This window comes from Cetorhinus maximus, chromosome 14 (genome assembly GCF_964194155.1).
Source record: "Cetorhinus maximus chromosome 14, sCetMax3.hap1.1, whole genome shotgun sequence".
NCBI lineage: Eukaryota > Metazoa > Chordata > Chondrichthyes > Lamniformes > Cetorhinidae > Cetorhinus > Cetorhinus maximus.
In genome coordinates this window covers 31,460,111-31,476,977 of record NC_135892.1, presented here as the reverse complement: position 1 = coordinate 31,476,977, position 16,867 = coordinate 31,460,111, and positions in this window count along the sequence as shown.

Genomic DNA, 16,867 nt, shown 5'->3' with positions numbered 1-16,867 from the left:
ATTTATGGGACTGCTTAGTGCCAACACAGGGATACAGGGGTTGCCAGAATTCACCAAACTGTGTGGGTCACGTCAACTAGTTGTCACATTACATTGGTAGGGGCCTGGGGAGCAAAACACTTGCTCAACTTCCAAGTGCTATAGATTTTGTGAAACACCAGTTGGAGGTTTGTTATCTTGCCATAGGTTGTCACTGAATTCTCTTTGTTTTTTCCTTTGTTCATTCATGGGATGTGAGCATCACTGGCAAGACCAGCATTTATTGTCCATTTGTAATTGCCCTTGAGAAGGAGGTGGTGAGCCACCTTCTTGAACTACTGCAGTCCATGTGGTATAAGTGCTCCCACAGTGCTGCTAAGAAAGAGGTTCCAAGATTTGAACCTATTAGAGGGGATTTAATAGTCAAGAGTGGGAAACGTGGGGTAACCTCATTAGGTGGGAGCTGAAATTATGTTTTCCCAATGATGGGAAATTTAGAATTCAAATTTAGAGATTAACTCAGCAGAGTGTTTGTGGCAGGTCGGGCCTCACATCCCATGGCAGCTTTCTACTTGTAATTTATTTGCATGTCATAAGTACTCATTATAGTAAAACATTTTGTAATTACGTCGTGCCTTCATGATAAAGTCAGTGGCACACAAGAATTGCGGGCACACAGTTCACTTTCATCAAAAGGCGGCATGCAACAGTTGGTTTTGTGCAGTTGTGTCAGAGGTCAGTGTTTGACTCTGTGCACAGGGAGGGGATCAGGAGAATGGCAGCTTGCATGGAGGCTCAGGACTGGCAAGGATGCGTCAGTGGTGAGGGGTGGGTGCGGAGCGGGGTTGGGAGCATGGGGGAGTGAAAGAGGTATCCAAGGGAGGACGAAGCATGGGCTGGGTGAATAAAGTAATGAAGTAAGAGCCTGGTGTTCTGGGTGAGATGGGGTGGAGGGGTGGTGGGAACTGTCAGTTAAGAAAATGAAGGGCCTAAAGGGCGGTGTCAGTACTGTCTTTTGTGATATGATGTGCATACACCTTTAAGGGTCCATATCTTAAACTGCTGTCGATCGTTACATACCTTGACAGGGGGAGATGGTGGCACAGTGGTAATGTCACTGAACTAGTAAGCCAGAGGCTCAAGCTTCCCCTCTAGGGGCGTGGGTTCAAATTCTACCATAGCAGTTGCCATGCCCCTAGCCAAGCTGATCCAATACAGCTACAACACTAGTATCTACCCAACAATGTGGAAAATTGCCCAGGTATGTCTTGCACACAAAAAGCAGGACAAATCCAACCCAGTCAATTATAACCCTATCAGTCTACTCTCAATCATCAATAAAGTGATGGAAGGGGTCATCAACAGTGCTATCAAGCGGCACTTGCTTAGCAATAACCTGCTCACTGACGCCCAGTTAGGGTTCCACCAGGGCCACTCAGCTCCTGACCTCATCACAGCCTTGGTTCAAACATGAACAAAAGAGCTGAACTCCCAAGTAACTCACTTTCTGACTCCCCAAAGCCTGTCCACAATCTACAAGGCACAAGTCAGGAGTGTGATAAAATATTCTTCACTTGCCTGGATGAGTGCAGCTCCAACAACACTCAAGAATCTTAACACCATCCAGGATAATGCAGCCCGCTTGATTGGCACCCCATCCACAAACATTCACTCCCTCCGCCACCGATGCACAGTGGCAGCAGTGCACACAGAAACTCACCAAGGCTCCTTAGACAGCGCCTTCCAAACCCATGACCACTACCATCTAGAATGCAAGGGCAACAGATACATGAGAACATCACTTCCTGAAAGTTCCCCTCTATACACTCACTATCCTGACTTGGAACTATATCGCCGTTCCTTCACTGTCAAAATCCTGGAACTCCCTTCCTAACAGCACCGTGGGTGTACCTACACCACATGGACCGCAGCGGTTCAAGAAGGCAGCTCACCACCACCTACTCAAGGGCAATTAGGGATGAGCAATAAATGCTGGCACAGCCAGCGAAGCTGACATTTCTTGAACGAATAAAAGAAAAATTAAGCTCAATTAATAAATCTAGAATTGAAGGCTAGTCTCAGTGATGGTGACCATGAAACTTTCATTGATTATCTTAAAAACACATCTGGTTTACCAATGTCCTTTAGGGAAGGAAATCTGCCACCCTTACCTGGTCTGGCCTGCAAGTAACTTCAGGCCCACAGCAATGTGATTAACTTTTAACTTCCCTCTGAGATGGTCTAGCATTTGCTGGCCTTGCCAGTAATGCCTATATCCCATGAAAGAATTTAAAAATGTGATGTATTAGTCCCATGTTTTTTAGGCATTATTGTTTCATCAATCCTCAGGTATGAATGGTACGTTTACATTCAAGAAGAATATAACACTTGTCCACATGTGAGTCCATCTCAGGGTGTTGGCTGGCAGAGTCCTTACAGTTCTTCGAGTTCACCTACAACATTTCAATTATCGCTGCTGAGAGTGATCTTGGACAATATCCTTTGAAAATGCATAGAAGGGAGGGCCAGCTGAGCCTGCAAGTTCAACCATGTCCCACAGAATGGCAAACACAACACTGGACACTAACACAAACATTCAATAAAGAGTGAACCCAAAAGCAAACATTGTTTCTTCCACAATAAAGAAATGTTCCTAACTCCTCTGTAACCATCAATGTGTGCTAACCATGAGACATGCCAGTACATTTAGCTGTCTGGCTAAGTTAGTCTCAGCAAATAACAATGATACACACATAAATAAATCAAAACCAATGTAATGTGAAATATTTACAAGTGAAATTTAAATTTGAAAAACACAAGTGCCACCTTAAACAAAAACAAAAATTGCTGGAAAAACTCAGCAGATCAGACGGCATCTGTGGAGAAGAAGACAGAGTTAACGTTTCAAGTCCATATGACTCTTCATCAGAACTAAAGAGAAAGGAAACCAGTGTCATCTTTGTGCTCTCAATAAGTCTTATGTGAATGACAGTGTTCTTGGGCAGGAAAGTTGTGGCCATGATGAAGAACCTCCCTGTTTTTCCAGGAGGTTGTTTTATAGCCCACCACTCCACCACCCACCACCAAACCTGCTGCATTGTCAGCTGATGGCGGTTTCCACCACCAAAAAAGCTTTCCCCACTGCATGATTGCAAGTGTCTCCCATGCATGCTGCTGGCACTTAAAGTTTATTTGTAATCATGTGGGAACCAGCAAAAAGCAAGGGTGTGGAAGTGGCACCACGGTTGGGAACGGCATGCCATGGTTAAAATTCTACCCATTGGCCAGAATTTTCAGTTCGGCGAGCGGGGACGGGGCCTGCTCGCCGAGACGTAAAATTACACGGGATGACATCGGGCATGCGTCCCGACGTCACCGCGCGTCATTTAGATTTTCAGTTCGGCAGGCACATAGCCGAGTCAGTTGCGTGCCCGCTGAACTGTCAAAGGCTTATTAAGGCCGTTTAAAAACTAATTAAACTAATAAACTGAGCTGCCCATCCAACCTTAAGGTTGGCGGGCAGGCGAAGAGACCAGGCGGCCTTTGCATTTTTCATGGAACCTCATCCACGGGCGGGATGAGGTTTCATGAAGTGTTTATAAATTGAATAAATTTTTTAATGAAAACTCATTGACAAGTCCCAACTCATGTGACACCATCACATGAGGGGGGCGTGTCTTAAAATTTTTCCTTTTCTTTATTTAGATTTTTAAAACTTAAACTAATCTCCCTGAGGCACCTCTGTGCCTCAGGGAGAATTCTGTGCTCTTTTGCACGCATGCACAAAAGAGCGCAGGGACCGACTCATTGATCCACCACTCCCCCTCTGCCTGCAAAGTGCTTCCAGGTGCACATCACGCTGGGCGGGCCTTAACTGGCCCATCCACGTAAAATGACAGCGCGGATCCACACAACCCCACTGACGGTGGGAAAATACTCCCCATTGTTTCTGTTAGTTGATTCTTTACATTCCCCAAAAATGGTACTATTGGAAGATCAATGTTTTTCATCTTATTTGGAAACTGTTTCCTTCATTCTTTCTGTTGTCACTAGACAATGAAAAGTAGCAAAAGAAACGGAAAGTTACTTTACACCCATTAACTTCACAGTCAATGTGGGTGCCCCAGGTTTCTTGAAAAATGCACAAAATATATTTTGGTGACAAACAACATATTTTACTCTGTTCAGGACCTTAAAGGTTTCTTTAGGAAGTTCATACAGAGGGTGCTACAGAGATTAAAATATCCTGTGCAATAAAGTGAAGAAACCTAATACCATTTCTCTACCATGGAATTTATAGTATTACAAAAGTGAGACTCAATCACAATATCAGAGAATGCCTGTGGCAAAAAAAAAGATATTTTGGAAGGAAACTGCAGGTTGCCTTTGCCTGAGTCATTGTTTCATGTTACAAATCAAAAGGTAGCAATTCTTCAAATTCCATATTCTACCAGGCTTGCCAAATGGAATTTAGAGCACACCTCATTATATTGAAATAATAGGAAGTACTGTTCATTGCACGCCCAGACCAGTTTGAACTGTTGTACATATTTCTGTTTGTTTTTGCATTGCTAATAACAGGAATTCGCATCCAGTCAATGGGGTTCATTCCTTCAGTGCACTGTTAAATAAAGGGAGTGCAACCTCCTTCAGAGGCATTGTAATCAAGAGATTTATGACACAAACCATCAGAAAACAGAATCTTGTTCTTTACATTTTGTATTTTGTTTTGCTCATTGCATATTTTATTACTTCTCCTTTAGTTCTGCTCCCCCATCCCTCATTGCCTTACTCAGTTGAGTTGAGTATTTACAATGTTCTCCCAGACCTTGTGACGAGTCACTAGGAGATGGCCAAGAAAGGTCCTGAATGGCTCAGTCTCCATTACTCAAACTGTTCATTGTTAAGCAGCTGGCAGCTGCCCAGAAACTCCCCTTGACATGACAGCAGAGATTGGGGCTGCATTACACTTCATTGCCTATTGTTAAAAACAACATTTCAAAAACATTTCAAAACTGGATTAACTGATGTGATTAACTAGGTCTCAACTGATATATTTACCTAATGCAAAAATAGTAGATTCAGCATTTTTTAAAAAATAGGTCATGATTAACATTCACTTCACAGACATACAGTGGAGTTGTTAAAGGGACACTGCTTCAGGATAAAAAAAATGACAAATGTTGTTTTGTGGTGGGGGAAAGAACCAAGAGCACTGCCCAATATTTGTCACAGCTATGTACTTACAAATTACATAATGGTGCAATTAAGTACAGTTATGCCACTGCATTATGTATTAAGAAGCAATATAATAGAAAAGGCTTGAAAATCCTTTTATTGTGGAGTAGTCATTGTCTCTTGATAGCTAATTCAAATTACCTAAAAACGATATGACCAAGCCCATGGCATGTGCTTGTTGGTTTAAATGTAAACCAGTTATTGTCTATGGCATCTTCATGACTGATTTGTATTTTCCGGTGTCATGACATTCATCACTCTGTCAGATGATCTTTTAATCAAACAAACTGGATCCCTTTCAACAAGCTAATGAATACAAAATCCGCCTGCACTGTTTACACTGTGTGAGAATGTACTCAATGGGCAATGGAGTAGAATGTAAAACAAAGTTGTTACTGTCAACAGTAAAACTGCTGAAGTGTCCAAGTCTTCCACAACTGATGGTTCAATTTTGTAACTCCTAGGCACTGCACAAGGAATGAAATTCCAGCACAAGCTTACCCATACATACCAGAAGGAGAATTGAGCAAAAACATTGGTTATCTTTCATTCAAAGAAGATGAAGTTAAATTCCAAAGGTGGGTGATTAATTCTTCAAAAAATGTTAAGATTCTACGATTGACCATAAAGAAAATCAGTGAGGTAGAGAAGCATTAATCTCATAGAACTATAAGCAACATTGTGACATCAAATCAGGTCCAAAGGATTCAAATCAAGCATGAAGTTCCGTATGCTGTTCTCAAATTACGAAAGAGTCCTGTGGTTAGTTGAAAGTAGGTTAAACAAAAATTTCCTATGCTGCAGTTTAATATAAAAATATTTCCCACCCAGGCGTTGTACCAAAGAAACTGTAAATGTGCATCAACCAATCATTAAGCCATTTATAACATAATTAGTTTGTTTACCTACTGCGTAATGAAAATAGGTGGTGTGTATCATGAATCACATTATTGTGGAAAATATCGAGTACAACATTTTGTAACATCTATTAAGGGTTTGATGTGAATCATTGCTCTTTGCATTTCACTCATAAATCTGAAAAAATCAATGTAGCAAGTGTTGCTGCATACCTTTAAGGGTGTATCTAAAACTGCTCTGCATCACCAGACAGGATGTACTCACGTAATCATTAGAAAGATGATAGGAGCAGTCCTGGAGACCAAACGTGTTAACTGACCTCCCAGAAATTGTTGAATAGTTTCATCGCTTCAAATAAAAGAACCCATCTAATTGGGTTCCAACCCTCTTTGTGTGGTTGGTGTTTGTGTAAGGTAGAAAACATAACATCAAGGGCTGAATTGTACTGTTTGTAAGAGGTTTCAGTGGCCACAGTGATGAAAAGTCTCCTTTGTTGCCGAATTCACCTATTAGGTAGTGCAACTTTTACACTTCCAAGCCAATAGCCGGGATTTTGCGTTTTTTTTGAGGTGGACGTCATAGCGGGTGGGAGCAGAAAATATTGGGAGATCGCAAAAATTGGTTTAAGGTTGTCATAAAACCAGTTTGCAATCGTCCACTCCACCTGTCAATGGCAGGCTGCGTTTTCCGCCACTACACATCGGGAACCTAATTTCAATACTTTTGCATCTTATCGTAAGTCCTGCTCGCCCCACGCTGGATCATGAGCTCAACACCGTGTTTCACAATGGTACATAAGTGACGTGCACCTGCTGACCTGCACTTCGCTCAGGACTTCGAGGTTAGTTTGACTACCTTGCTTCGGGCAGCTCTCATGGTCATCAGCGCCAGGCTTCGCAGGCAGCACCACATCACTTCTAGCGGGGGGGCTCATGGGCAGGTCTCCGCCTACCAGAAAAGTGGAAAAGTGAGGGTGGCTTTTCAATGGCTGCAGGGCTATGGCTTACTTGGGGAAGTGGGGTATCCCAGGATGTGTGTGGGAGCAAATGTTGATCTGTACAAATAGCCTCAAGATAGTGAGGGCTGAGGAGGCAGTCTCCAGAGGAGATGAGGCCAGATGGAGATATGAGGGTGTGTGTGTGAGAGTGAGTGGTGATGTCCCTTGAGCTGGCAGTGAGTGAGATGTCAGTGAATGTATGATGGCCTTGTGAGTTTTATTTTATTCATTCACAGGATGTGGACTTTGCTGGCTAAACCAGCATTTATTGCCCATTCCAAAATGCCCTTGAGAAGGTGGTGGTGCAGTCCACGTGATGTAGGTACGCCTACAGTGCTGTTAGAGAGGGAGTTGACCCAGTGACAGTGAAAGACTGGCGATATATTTCCAAATCAGGGTGGTGAGTGGCTTGGAGGGGAGCTTCCAATTGGTGGTGTTCTCATGTGTCTTCTGCCCTTGTCCTTCCAGGTGGTAGTGGTCATTGTTTTGGAAGGTGATTGGTGATTTCCTGCACCTTGTAGATGGTACGCTTTGCTGCTACTGTGCATCTGTGGTGGAGGGAGTGAATGTTTGTGGATGTGGTTCCAATCAAGCAGGCTGCTTTGACCTGGATGGTGTCAAGCTTCTTGAGTGTTGTTGGAGCTGCACTCATCCAGGCAAATTGAGATTATTACATCACACTCCTAACTTGAGCCTTGTAGATGTTGGACAGGCTTTGGAGAGACAGGGGGTGAGTTACTCACCACAGGATTCTGAGCCTCTGCTCTGCCTTTGTAGCCACAATATTTATATGGCTAGTCCAGTTCAGTTTCTGGTCAACAGAAACCCCCAGGATGTTGATAGTGGGGGATTCAGTGATGGTAATGCCATTGAATGTCAAGGAGTGATGGCTGGATTCTCTCTTGTTGGAGATGGCCATTGCCTAGCACTTGAGTGGAGCAAATGTTACTTGCCAATTGTCAGCCCAAGCCTAGATATTGTCCAGGTCTTACTGCATTTGGACATGGACTGCTTCAGTAAGTGAGGAGTTGTGAATGGTGCTGAACACTGTGCAATCATCAGAAAACATCCCCACTTCTGACCTTATGATGAAAGGATGGTCACTGATGAAGCAGCTGAACATGGTTGGGCCTAGGACACTACCTTGAGGAATTCCTGCAGTGATGTCCTGTAATTGAGATGATTGACTTCCAACAACCACAACCATTTTCCTTTGTGCTAGGAATAACTCCAACCAGCGGAAAGTTTCCCACCTGATTCCCATTGACTCCAGTTTTGCTCGGGCTCCTTGATGCCACACTCCATCAAGTGCTGCCTTGATGCCAAAGGCAGTCACTCTCACCTCACCTCGGGAGTTGAGCTCTTTTGTCCATGTTGAACCAAGGCTGTAATGAGGTAAGGAGCTGAGTGGCCCTGGCAGAACCCAAACTGAGCATCAGTGAGCAGGCTATTGCTAAGAAAGTGCCCTTGATAGCACTGTTGGTGAACCCTTCCATCACTTTGCTGAGTGTGAGAGTTTTGACTGATGAGTTGGGTGCCTTGCCCTGGCGGCGAGGATGAGACCATTCATCCTCTTTCTGCACTGGATGGCTAACCTCTTGTGTGCAGCATTGGCACTGGTCACCACTGCCACCACCTCCCAAGCCGGAGTGGTGAGATTGCTGGACCTGGTGTGGCCAGAGTGGGGGTAGAGTTCATCATAGCAGGCCTCCAAAAGGCATTCCAGGGATGGGTCACTGAATTCTTCTTGGCCTTCAGGGCCATGTCTTCACTGAAGCAGTCCTTGGCTGCAAGCGTTGAGAACTATTTGCACTGCTGCAGTTTAGATATGGCACCCGGTGAGGTAACGGCGTGGCGGGTGTTACAGAGGCTGCCGCCAGCAATACAGCATGTTTTCTTCAGTGGCTGCATAATTAATGAGGCGGGAAGCGGATGATACGGCTCAAAAACCAGCCCTTGCAGCTGGTGGAAAAAACGTTTTTTTTCATGCCCGTCACTGCACTTCGTGCAATTCAGGGAAAATTCCGGCCGATGAAATGAATTTCCATTATGATCACGCACCACCAATTTGTTCAAAGGGTAAGTCATTCATACAGGATACATACAAAATATAGAGTCCATTTCCATCTGGATATGAAGGGTTTTTAAAAATGTAATTGCCCTTTAAAGGTTGTGAGGTTATTTTGAACACCTGACACACACTGGGGTTTCTCACACATCTGACCCCTGTAAGCACAGTTCTTTCAAAGAACTAGTACAGGCATAATGAGCTGAATGGCTTCCTTTTGTGCTGTAACACTCTGTGGTAGTTAAATTGGGCAGTGCAGTGCCCATTTTTGGTCCCTATGTAGCCACAGTGACCAAAATAGTTTCAAAGTATTGACCAAAATGGAAAGTGTGCAGGACAGCATCTTGGTAAAAGGGTTTTCATGCATAATGACTGCAGCAGTATGCGAGGCACAAATCAGCGTGCAATGCTGGTTTGAAACCATTGCTCCCATTTTTTTAATCCACATTTCTATCATAGCCATGCACAGCTGAATATTACATTGGACAGCATGAAGGACCCTCCACCAACTCTATTTAAAATGAAATACTTGCAGATGAGTTGCTCAATTGCTTATTTTGGCCGTGTGCAATTGTAGGTAATTTTGGACATTTTCTATAATACAAACCTAGTTTATGTAATCTCTCCTCATAATTTTACCTTTGCATCTATGGTAACATTCTGGTGAATCTATGCTGTACTCCTTCCACAGCCAATATATCCTAAACTGTACACAATACTCCAGATGTGGTCTAAGCAGGGTTTTGTACACCTGTAGCAAAGCTTCCTCCCATTTACATTCTAGACCTCTAGATATAAAGGCTAACATTCCTTTATTAATTTTGATTATTTTTTTATACCTGACCACTACATTTTAACCTGTCCTTCTGTTGTCATGTTTTATTCACACATTGCCTATTTCCCTTTGCTGGTTTATAGTTTAGATTCTTCAGTTTTCCCATTAACTGTACTGCATAAAGCACAACCTCTTACTATTATTCTACTCTCTTCCCTTTGTTTGGTTTCAAATTGTTGCCTATATTACCTTTTCCACATGAGTCCTCCTCTGATTTAATAGTTTAAAGTCCTTGTGACCACCCTATTCTTCATTTCCATCAGGAACCTGGATAAGGGTCCCAATGGTACAATTCCTTCCTGTCCCAGTATTGATGTCAGTGTCCCATGAAATGGAACCACTCTTTCTTACTCCTTCAGCCGTGAGTTCAACTCTCTATTCTATGCTATACCAATTTGCATATGACTCAGGTAATAACCCAAAGATTATAACTCTCGAGTTCCTGTCCTTTTAACTTAGTTCCTACTTCCTAAAACTCTCCAAACGGGCTATTGCCTACTCTTTCCTATGTCATTCGTCCCAACATGGATCACAATGACTGGATTCTTCCCCTCCATCTCTAGTAACCATTTAACCCAGTTCGAGTGGTCCCTCACCCTGGCACCAGGTAGGCAACAAACCATGAGGAGCTCTCGATGCTGCTTACAAAGGATGCTACATGTTCCCTAATTATTGAATTCCTTACAACTACCACATCCTTTTGTTCTTCTTCTACATCACCTCTCCCCTCCTTTGGATACCCTTATGCTTCAAGGTGCCATGTTCTTCCAACAGTCTTTATCCTTGTACTCCCAGGTAGCAAGTACATTGTACCCACTGAATAGGATTGGTTTATCTGGTTCCCCTTGTTCTTTACCTCTATTCTTCTCCTCTCCCTCCTCTTGTGGGTCCAGGTGACTCTCTGGCACAATTGCTGGTCCCTCGTGATTGCTCAGGTTGTGCAGCATACAGCAAGTCAACGAGAATCCAGAGCTGTCCTCACCCTCCTGTCATTCTCTCCTCCAGCAGCTGGTGCTGCTTTGCCTGGCCTTATCTCCTCTTATTGGCACCTCCAGAGTAAGAAAGAGCCTAGCAAGATCCCTATGACCAACTAATCCCTTTCTCCTGGTGACTCCTATAAGGTCTCTAAGTTACAGTAGCACAGCACTCTGTCTTTAGGTGAATTGTTCAGAAAATTTCTGGGATAAATGTTGATAAAATATTGGTTGACAAAGTGTACAGAAAATCTCCCAATGGATATCAAAAATTCTTTACAAATCTAGTGTAGTCAATCTGCAGCAGCAAGAGAACAGTGAAAGCTGAGCATGGCTTTCAATAGAACTCACAATCCTCACCAAAGACTTCTTTACTCCTGTTCAGCTGGGTCATTTTAGTCATTAATTGCAGCACCAGCCAGCAAAATAGCATGCAGCTTCTTTAATGAGCATTAGGAGCCAATTTAATTGGTCATCACAGCTTTAGCAAATGTTCTTAGTGTGTTTAAACTCCTTTACCAAGAGGATATCTTACACTAAAAGCAGCTTAAGACCTCATTTTGGCCACCTCGGAGACCCTTTAGCATGAAATGTATCTGGGGAAAATTGGCCCCCCAAAAACTTAGACATCCCAAAACTACAACACAGATAAAACAACTTGAGAGCAAGTCAAATACCTAGAAGCATGTTTAGATGGAGACTAATGGCAACTTGTAAAGCATCCAATCATATCAAAGGCTTTGGATATGTTCAAGACAGTGACAAATAAACGTACATTGTGTTCAAGTGCAGAGTCCCAGACTGCATTTTGGTAAATTAATTTTTAATTAGATTCAGGCAAGCATTGGAACAACAAACACGATGTCCACAGTTGCTGGACATTTTATTGGTCTTTAGAGTGACTGGGCTATAATTCATCAAAGTAAATACAATGTCAACCCTACACAGGGATCTGGAAAATCACTCTAAGCAGCTCAGCAACCTCAGAAGGTCAGCCAGGATGAAGGGTGAATAATACATTCCTCAGTAATGGCAAGGGTGTAGGCGGGCCACCTAAAAAGCAAAGGGGTCGATTTTAACCTAAATCAGGTTTTGGTTGAATGAGGGCAAGTGCAAAATGGACTGTCTGGCCTGAGTTTCAGGCCCAGGGTTTTTTAGCTCCTGGGACTTGACTAAATACCAGCAGTCTTTATCTCTTACAGAGTGAGCAAGAAGAGGGCACAGGACAGAGGCAGGGAAGATGCAGAGCAGGGAAAGACCATGTTGTCATTGGCAGCCTGTGGATGAGAAGTGGGAGAGTCTGGGAAAGGTGTGGCTGTGAATTCCATAGTGAGGCCTAGAGGGGCACTTCTGATCTTCCTTACTGAATAAATGTTTTACATGTACTTTGGAGGGCCTCTCCTGTCTACAAATCAGCTTCAGCCTGACCTGACCTGACAGGAAAGCTGGGGGGGAGTGCTAGAGCCCATTTCATATAAATTCATTAGGCCCCAGTCTGCTTTAGGTCTGCTGTAGCCTACAGGTTAAATTCCAAAATTCTGAGCAGGTGAGTAACCTAATCATTTTTAACTTTCCACCTGCCCAGTTTTCTCCAGTGGGTAGGGTTAAAATCCACACTAAAGTAATTTAATTCCAGCTGAAATGAAGTCAAAATATTGTGCTTCCTATGCAAGGAAATGCCTGTTTCCATGCGAGTCATGATAATTTTTCACACTATGGGTAATTTATTATGTTCCCAGATAAAGAAAATTAATTTCTTCTTAACTCAATGTTTCAGATCATGAAGAATTGTTTCACAATATTTTTTGGCTTGGTCCTTGCTGCAAGATCAATTACTAATTTGAGGAAAAAGGAAACAATGCTTAGGATTGTGACAGGGAACAAACAATTTCCCAGGAGCACCGTGCAAGAGTGATTAACAGCCTGGAGAAACTGAGAATATCAACATATTTAATGGATTCTCCACATGGCTACTTATTGGACATCAGGCCACTTATTTTGTCTTGTGACTGTAATGTACGAGGGAACATATCAACACTGGTAGCTAAAGTTGTCTTTTCAATGCCCTTACCCAATAACATGGACTTGGGACTGTGCCAAGACCTCAGGTTGCAGGTAATAATCTTGCTAATGTAGCATCTAAAAGAAACAAAGTGACAGGAGTGCAATGCATCACACTGTGCTAACGAAAGGGGCATAGTTAAACACACAGGTTGAATCGGTTGACCCACAGCCACTTCACAAAGATTTCAGTTTCAGCTCTCTGAAACTCACTCTGAAAGGATGATTAAGATGTCCTCAAGCACCTCTAAATTAACAGCTGATCATGTAGACTATTTCAAACATTCACTTCCTCCACCATTCATGACAGCAGTGTGTACCATCTACAAGATGCAGCAACTCACCAAGGCTCCTTCGACAGCACCTTCCAAACCCGTGGCCTCTACCACCCAGAAGGACAAGGGCAGTAGATGCATGGGAACACCACCACCTGCAAGTTCCTCTCCAAGCCACACACCATCCTAACTCGGAACTATATTGGTGTTCCTTCACTGTTGCTGGGTCAAAATCCTGGAATTCCTTTCCTAACAGCACTGTGGGTGTAGTTACACCACATTGACTGCAGCAGTTCAAGAAGACAGCACAATACCACCTTCTTAAGAGCAATTAGGGATGGGCAATAAATGCTGGTATAGCCAGTGATGCCCACATCCCATGAACAAATAAATAAAACAAATTATCCAGTGATAGCTTCCTAAAGTTTAACATCCAGAGAAGGAGCTGATTGTTGGGAGCTGGTGACTCTTTAATTATTTAGTAAGTTTTATTGTCTAATAAATAGAGCCATGGCAGGCAGCTCGAACCTGTTGAGTGTGCATCATGGTCCCTGTGGGAACTCCGGGTTGCTCCTCACGTCCTGGATAACCATATATGCAGAAAGTGTCGCCAACTGTAGCAGGTCGAGCCCTGGGTTTCAGAGCTTGAGAAGCAGCTGGTGTCACTGTGGTACATCCACAAGGTTGAGACCTTTGTGGATAGCACACTTATAGATTCGGTCACCCTGCAGCTTATGGGTATGCAAGGAGAGGGAATGGATGACCATCAGGCAGTCAAGAAGGACCAGGAAGGAAGGTAGTGTAAGAGTTTCCTGAGTGCATCCCACTCTCCAACCAGTATTCAGTTATGAATACTGTTGAAAGTGATGCTTCATCTACAGAGTGCAGCCAGAGCCAAGTCCATGGCACCGTCCCTGGCTCAGCTACACAGGGGGCACAAGGAAGATTGGAAGAGCAACACTGATAATATTAGAAGGGGAACAGAAAAGCATTTCTACTGCCGCAGACGTGAATCTAGGGTGGTATGTTGCCTCCCTGGTGCCAGAGTCAAGGATGTCACTGAGCAGTTGCAGAGCAATCTGAGGTGGGGAGGATGAACAGCCAGCAGTTGTGGTTCACAGAAGAATTGGGTCCTGCAGTCAGAATTTACAGAGCTAGGAAGAAAACTAGCAAACAGGACCTCAAAGCAGTAATCTCCAGATTATCAAGCCTAAGTGAGTATAGAAATAGAAGGATAGAGCAGAAGAATGCATGGCTGGAGAGATGGTGCAGGAGGGAGGTCTTTAGATTCCTGGGACATTGGACCAGTTCTGGAGGAGATGGGACCTGTACAGGCCAGGTGGGTTGCACCTGAACAGAGCTTGGACCAATTTCTATGTGCAGCAATTTGCTAGTATGAATTTGCTACCAAATTAATTTGGCTGGGATGTTGGAACCGGGAGATAATATTAGAGAGGAACATTAAAGTGCACAGAGAATTGGAAGAGACAGATAGCACTAGCGTAAAAAATACTAAGGTATTAGGTGGGGTCAAAGTAAGAGGGAAAGTAATAAAGCTTAAATTCGATTACTGTGGATATGTGCGAATGCACAAAGCGTGGTAAATAAGCTTGGTGAGCTTCAGGCACACATAGCCACGTGGAAAGAGATGTTGTGTCGATGACGAAGGCCTGGCTTAAAGAAGGGCAGGACTGGGTACTAAATATCCCTGGATACAAGGTGTTCAGGAAAGAGAGAAGAAATGAAAGGAGAAGGGGTGGCAGTATTGATTAAGGAGAACATTACACTGCTGGAAAGAGAGGATGTCCCAGAGGGGTCAAGGGCAGAATCGATTTGGCTAGAGCTAAGAAACAATAAAGGTACCATTACATTGCTCAGTGTATTCTGTAGGCCACCAACTAGTGGCAAAGATGTAGAGGAACAAATCTGCAAGGAAATAACATAGAAATGTAAGAATTATAGAGTAGTTATAATGGGGGACTTTTACTATCCCTGTCTATATTAGGATAATTATAGTGTAAAGGTTAAAGAGGGGCAAGAATTTCTATGGTGCATTCAGGAGAATTTTCTACATCAGTATGTTTCCAGTCCAATGTGAAAGTAAGCATTGCTGGACCTGGTTCTTGGGAGTGAGATGGGCCAAGTGGATCAAATGTCAGTCGGGGAACATTTAAGAGACAATGTTCATTATATCATAACATTTAGACTGGATATGGAAAAGGACGAGGAGCAATCTAGAGGAGGAACAACTAATTGGGAAGGGAAAACTTTAATGGGGTGAGAATGGATCTGGTCCAGATAAACTGGAATCAATGATTGGCAGGCAAAACTGTAACTGAAGAATGGGCTACCTCTAAAGAGGAGATAGTTTGGGTCCAGTCAAGGTGCATCCCCATGAAGGGGAAAGGTAGGGGAAAAAATCCAGAGCTCCCTGGATGATGAAAGAGATAGAGAGTAAGATGAGGCAAAAAAAAGGTGCATATGATGGATGTCAGGTAAATGAAGTAAAGAGAGAGTATGAGAGGAGATTAGTAGCTACTGTAAAAGGGAATCCAAAAGTCTTCAATTGGTATATAAATAGTAAAAGGGTGGTTAAAGGAGGATTGGGGCCAATTATGGATCTAAAAGAGGATTTATACATGGAGGCAGCTGGCATGGTTAAGATACTAAATTAGCACTTTACATCTATCTTTACCAAAGAAAAAGATGCTGCCTCAGTCATGGTGAAAAAAGCTGTTGAGGTGCTTGATGGGTTTAAAATTGATAAGGAGGAAGTGTTAGGTTGGCTGGCTCTACTTAAAGTTGTTAAGTCTCCAGGACAAGATGAGACACATCCAAGGATCCTGATGAAAGTAGGTGTAGAAATTGTAGAGGCACTGGCCATAATTTTCCAATTCTCCTTAGATACAGAGGTGGTGCCAGAGGACTAGAGAATTGCATATGTTGCATCTTTGTTCAAAAAAGGTCGAAAAGATAAGCTCAGAAACTACAGGCCACTCAGTTTAGTCTTGGTGGTGGGAGAGATTTTAGAAATAATAGGCAGAATCTTGTGGAGGCAATGGGGGTCTCATCTGCTGGCTAGAGAACCGGTGAGAGACCCGCATTGCCTCCTTTGAGGAAGGCCTGCCAAACCATGAGCCTCGCAGATGAAGTCACCGGCAGGCCTTTCCCCGGAATCACGACCCCAGAGGCAGAGGCTCCACCCATCAAGAGCTGCCAGCCAATCAGAGGCCAGCAGTTCTTTTACTCAGCAGCGCCAGTGGGGAAGTGGCAGCTGCTGCTGGAATGACAACCACCAGTGCCTCAGGATCAAGGAACAGCCCAGGCCACTGGTAAGTAAAGGCAGGAGGAATTTTGCAAGATGTGGGTCGTGGGGTGTATGGGGATTTGGCATCTAAGGCTGGTGGGGTGGGCAAGGGTTCTCAGTAGGCCCCCTTCCTGCTGTTGGATCTCTCAATCAGGCATTGTGCCTTTGAAGGAGGGATTCTCTACCTGGGAGATGACAAGGAGCCTGCACAAGTTTACTTGTAATGCATGCCATATGGTGACAGGGCCGCTGCAGCTGGGTTAATACCAGGGAGG